The sequence below is a fragment of the Papaver somniferum genome, chromosome 8 (genome assembly GCF_003573695.1).
Source record: "Papaver somniferum cultivar HN1 chromosome 8, ASM357369v1, whole genome shotgun sequence".
NCBI classification, from domain to species: Eukaryota; Viridiplantae; Streptophyta; class Magnoliopsida; order Ranunculales; family Papaveraceae; genus Papaver; species Papaver somniferum.
In genome coordinates this window covers 170,360,129-170,366,296 of record NC_039365.1, presented here as the reverse complement: position 1 = coordinate 170,366,296, position 6,168 = coordinate 170,360,129, and the positions used below count along the sequence as shown (strand labels likewise).

The following is a 6,168-nucleotide window of genomic DNA, read 5'->3' as shown; positions in this document are numbered from 1 at the left end:
GTTCTAGGGTTCTCTGAATGGGTCGTTTATAAAGCGTTTTTTAATTGCACGACCCTTATTGCGTGGGTCTCTGAACAGAGATCGTTTCTTACAGTAACTAGATGATGACCCGCTATACTGGTCGTAGATTTTAATTATAATATAAAAATATACAAATTCAGATCAGCTGAAATGTCTGAATCTGAATTAATCTTGCTGGTATTTAAGTCAAACAGTAAAGTCAAGTCAACCTACAGTCAAACTGAAATTCAAATGCAACCTCAAATTTAACTGAAATTCAAATACAACTCATAACTGAAATTCAAGTGCAACTTCAAATTTAACTGAGAATTTTAACAATCATTCCATTGGGTGTAAAACTACAAAAAAAAAATGAAATACTGAGTTCAGAGAATACATGTCCAAGATTGCTAAGTTCTGACAACAATATGCTAAACTAATAGACAACTGATAAAAAAAAAAGATATTTCAGCTCCTCCTATGATAATACTTCACAAACGATATCAAGCAGAGCATCAATGTGTTGTGTCCTTGGTTCACATGCGACTTCCTGCAAAGCAAATCAACAACAATACAATAACTCCGTTCAGTTCATAATAAACGGTAGAACAAAATAAATTACTAGATATAGGTCATGTACAATAGTGTGAGGTAATTCGATAGACATTCTAGCAATGGGTAGTATCTTGAAGCACATGTGTGAAGTAATTTTACATATAGGTCATGTAGATAACAGTTATTGGCTCATTAATTGCATGGATCAAACCATAACATTTCCATTCTACCAGACTAATCAAGACCACAACTATAATTCACATTATTTGAACAACTTATACAATCCAACCAAAACTCATTGTAATATACAATCATAAACTCAACTTACATTCCAATCCACCCATAGCTGCAATCTCATTTCAATCATCACCAACAATCTCATTTTCCCTGAACTACTACGTACCACCAGATTCAATAACCTCATCATTAAGAGTGCTAAAAACATGTTTCTTGCATCATTTGCATACATACAAATTCTCTGTGATCAACCATAGCCGTAAACTAATCTAGGTCATGTGTGAGGTAAATTTGACAAATCAATCCTTAGTTGTAGGTACTCTAGAAGGGCACATCACATATGTAACTTAACAACTAAGAATATTAGCTGGGGGGAAGATGACTATAACTACGATGGAAGAAGATTGCAACAAAACATAAGTTTTAGGGAAATCGAAGGCAGATACAGGGGAAGAAGAAGATACTTGCACAGGCTAAACAATAAATCATAAGAAATTAAAAATCAGAATGCATCAGACCGTTCATTAACGATATCCAAGATTATGCGTAAGAAATTAGAAATCATCAACAACCAACATGTTAGATATAGTGGAATATATATAAGATTCAGCATGCTATCTGACGCAAATAAGTACCTAATTGTCAAGGTTTTGATTATAATATGCCTTTAAGATGTGTTGGCTTAAATGTAATTGAAGACATGCACGATAAAGTGTTACCTATAAGTTATCACCAAGCTTAACTTCCTTAGGATCAGTTGCTACCACCACCACCATTCATTCCCTGGAGATCACATCCAATATATAGCAGTAAGAAATACTGGTGCACATAAGAAAATCAATGCAAACATAATAAATTGTTCAGCTGCTCCTAAGAAAGGTCATGCAGAATCGAAGGTTAAAAACTCAATAACCTTAAAATTAAGAACAATTTAGATCAGAAATAAAATTAAGAGCTTTACTTTACTTAAAACAAGAAAAAAAACACTAATTTGTAGTCATTTGTAGTCCACAACAATCCCAGAAAAGTCAAGTCACAACAGCAAGCATTTCATGTCTACAGGTCTCTTTACACATCTTGTATCTATGATTCTTGTGCCAGAAGATGACTCTTGATTTGGAAAAAATGAATCAGTAGTGAATCAAGCAACGTAATCAAAATTCATATTCAACGATTTCTGATTTCACATCTTACCTAAACAGTTGATTTCCACATAGTAAGTCTAAACCTAAATATATATGAAGATTATTTGAATCAAATTGTAATACAACTATTCTAACATCCAAGATTATTTGCTTTTCACTCACACCATCCATAAACAAAAGTCCTGAAAATTTTACCTGGAATGATAACGAAGTTGAGAAATACTTGTGCACATAATAAGATAAACAAATCATGCAATTGATCCATAACTAGTTATAAATGTTACCTGAGCATTAGCATTGCTTGTGCTAGGATTTCAGTTTAAACCAGCCATCAATGTCTCAACGGTGACCTCAAGAGTACGTACACGATCCTCCACAGCTATAATCTTCAACACCTGTTGACGTAACTGCTCCCTAGGAACTGCAGAAGCAAGCAGTTCAGTTTTTGAAATCCCACCTCCCATTCCTCGAACAAAGTCCCTATTATCAGTTCCAAGCACCTACAAAGAAGTAAACAAAATCATTTAGCTAGCTAGTAACTGACAAGTTTCTTTTCTGCAATATGAAATCATATGCACCCACCGCGGCGACTGCATCTTTGTCCAAATTGGTTTCCTCTCTATACTGCTCAGTTTTTTTCAACTTATCTTCGCCTGCAAATTAATCAGATCATATGTAAGTAGAAAACAAATTTCAAAAGAAACCAACAGATAAATATATGCAAGTCAATCAAAAACCAACAAACAAAAATGACAGGACGTACAACATATTATATGCATTTTATTTCATAACAATTTGGGTCCATCAACTCAAGTGCTTCTTGAAGGATTTCTTGGTAAACATGTGTTGCCAAGTATACATCAGTTCTTGATACACTTCCGGTTGGACAAGCACCATTTCATGCAATTGTGACGGCTAATGGGAATGAGGACAAAGTCAGAGGTTAACAACCCGCGTTAATGCCTATTTCTCTTCTTAAAATTGATTAAATCAATTTTTTCTGTAGGTATCCATTACTGGTTGGTGGTTGTTCCTCATCCAAAACCATTTTAGGCAGTCTTTAGATAGATGGGGTGATTCATAGTTTATCCTTGTAAAAAATAAAACAGATTCGAGACCAAAATCATTATACCTGTGAAGATCTTCCTGCAACTTAAGCTGTTGAAGATCAAACTGAAATCAACAAAAGAACTACAAATAGTTATAACCCACTGAAGATGATCAACCAAGGCTACTCCAGTTAAAAGAAATTAAAAAATTAAAACCCAAATTGAAACCTACCTGATGAACTAACTCAAACCCTAACTGAGAGATCGGACTAAAATCAACAAAAATAACGATAAATAGTTAGAACCCACTGAAGATAATCAAGCAAAAAGCTACTCCAGTTAAAAGAAATTAAAAAAATTAAAACCCAAATTGAAACCTACCTGTACCTGATGAACAAACTCAAACCCTAACTGAGAGATCACACTGAAATCAACAAAAAACGATAAATAATTAGAACCCAATGAATATAATCAAACAAATATCAAAACAAATTAAGAGAAAACAAAATTTTCAAAACTCAAATTCAAACCCTAATTACTGTATCCGATTTTGTTTAGAAAATCAAACCATATAAGCACTAAATTCATAGACGTAGAAGGTTAATTCACATATGTAGAAAGTTAATCGAGTTTCTATTAGGTATTTAGATAAATTTAATGGTTGAGTTCTGATTCATGGTGAGAGGTTTCAGGGAGGTGAGTGTTTCGGCTGCGGCTAAGCTAGGGAAGGAGAAGTAAAGAGAGAGAGAAATGCGAGGGGATTTATATAGGATCGATAAAAACGAAGTTGACATCCAGACGTTCATAGGTCAGAAAGATCTTGACCGTGGGAAATGGCGCCAAGTTTCCCACTCAGGGAAACTATCAGAACTGCAGCTCCCGGCTAGGCGTCTCTGAATCGGAGCTCCAGGAGGGGTAAAATAGTAAATATATTTTGTTATTGTGAGACGCTTAGCTAGGCTCTCAGAATTTTCCCGATTTTTTATTATATCAGGGACTGCTCTGACGGGTCAACGGTCAACCTACGGTTATTGAGAGTCTCTGATGTGGGTTGCTAAATGCCCATTTTCCACTAGTGAAACTAGGTTATCAATTATGAGGGTTAATTTGTCATTTCCATTTTTTTTATAAGGGACACCTTGAATGATCATGTAATGACCCTTTTTTTCCTATCGGAATGCCGCCACTCTAATAAACCTTCCCGCTCCTATAATAAGGTTGTTATTAAAAGGAGACTCTAGATTTGTCAAAATGCATCTGAAACATGCTAAAGAATTGATTAGGTTCATATTCATGCTTTATTCCATAAATATATATGAGAAGAACATTTACACCATAAATTACAATCCATCATCATGTAATGTATCTAGCAGAAAAAAAACAAATAAAAATAATTTTATAGATGTCGATTTAAATCCAAGAACAGTTCTATTCTTAAGACAAACTAATCGATCGCAACAACTCGAAAATCCCATTCCAATAAGTTTTCTTAAATTTAAATGGTACTTGACATCTATAAGAATTTTTTGTACTTTTTTTTATACTAGATACACATGACGATGGATCATAATTTATGGCGTAGATGTTCTTTTTTAGAGCAAGTCTTATGGTGGAATTCATAACTATTCTAAGTGTGGAAAAATCATGGAATGTCAAGTCTAATGGCTTCCAAATTGGAGTCTTCCATAGAAAATCCAAGCAAGGTTCCACGGTTTCGTGGAAGGGTCCGTGGAATCCATCTGAACGCCAATAAGAATAGCGTTAAACGCAATTAAGAATTGTGTTTTTTTTATCCGTAGATTTAAAATGAGATGTTGAAATCTAACGGCTGAAAAAAAGCTTCATTCTTAATTGCGTTTTTTTTTATACGTAGATTTAAAATGAGTTGTTGAAATCTAACGGCTGAAAGAAAATTCAATTCTTAATTGCGTTTTTTTAACTTCATTCTTAATTGCGTTTTTTCAGTTTCATTAAGAATAGCGTTTCTAATATTCCACCATTACACTTGTGCTTCCATCCACAATTCCAAATGTTGAGGTGGCGTGGAAGATGGAAGATGGATTCCACCATAAGACTTTCTCTTATATGTGTTTAAGGAGTAAAACATAAATCTAGACCTGTTCAATTCTTTCTTTAGCACGTTTGAAATACATCCCGACAAATCTAGAGTTTTATTTTAATAACTTAACAATAGTTTGGATGCGTACCTAAGTCGTCCATGCGACTCCACAGGCATCTAATGAGGATTTTCTCTACAATTTCCTCCGTAAGGTCTACTACTAACAATGAAAGTTAACATTTTAAGTGACTCATCTAAACAAGCAAACAAGAAATAGTTTTACGAGATACAAATGAAATACAATGAACTTAAAAATGAAAAGCAAAAGAGAGAATCAACAGATCTTTCCTTGCCACTCTTTTGTCGTTCCTCCGACAACAACAATTCTAAACAAACTGAGATAAGAGCGGTTTTTAAATCTACCAATGGAAGACCCTAGGTTTTTTCCCTAGAAAGAAATGAAATGTGGTTCGATAAACGTTGTGGATGCCATGGATATATCATTTGTCCCAACATTGCAAATCATGGTTGAGATTTCTAGGGAATTTATTTTCTAATTGGTCTAGAGGTACACAGTGATACATGAGTTCACCGGGATGCACATTCCGGCTGCTCTTATTGGATGTTTTTTTATCTTTCAGTATTTTATTTCCATACGTAAAAAATATTTTCCGTTTTCAATCTTTTCATAGAAACAAAAAATATTCTCAGTATATATTTGTTATCATTTTATATATAATTTGAGTGGAAATTGCTGGCCTCACAATGAAAGTTAGACCAAAAGCTCGAATTCTAGAGCTCCTGGGCCACGACCAATAAGAATCAAGGATTGACGTAGCAAATTATAATGGATAGGTAAATGAGCGCCGAATCATGCTCTTCCTGGGCCACGACCAATGAGAATCAAGGATTGACGTAGCAAAATAGAATGGATAGGTAAATTAGCGCCGAATCATGCTCTAGGCCCCCGACCAATAAGAATCAAGGATTGACGTAGCACAGTAGAATGGGTGGGTAAATGAGCGTCGAATCATGCTATTCATGGGCCACGACCAATAAGAATCAAGGATTGACGTAGCAAAATAGAATGGATAGGTAAATGAGCGCCGAATCATGCTCTTGG

The 6,168-nt window shown here is 34.6% G+C and overlaps 1 long non-coding RNA gene across 1 annotated transcript; it reads right to left on the bottom strand.

The window, feature by feature from the left end:
* Nucleotides 1-3,068: 3,068 nt before the first annotated feature.
* On the bottom strand, nt 3,069-3,416 carry LOC113303140. The gene is made up of 3 exons (XR_003337319.1): nt 3,368-3,416; nt 3,219-3,255; nt 3,069-3,110 (listed from the first exon to the last, which is right to left on the bottom strand). It is a non-coding gene; the product is annotated as an uncharacterized LOC113303140 (long non-coding RNA).
* Nucleotides 3,417-6,168: the final 2,752 nt, after the last annotated feature.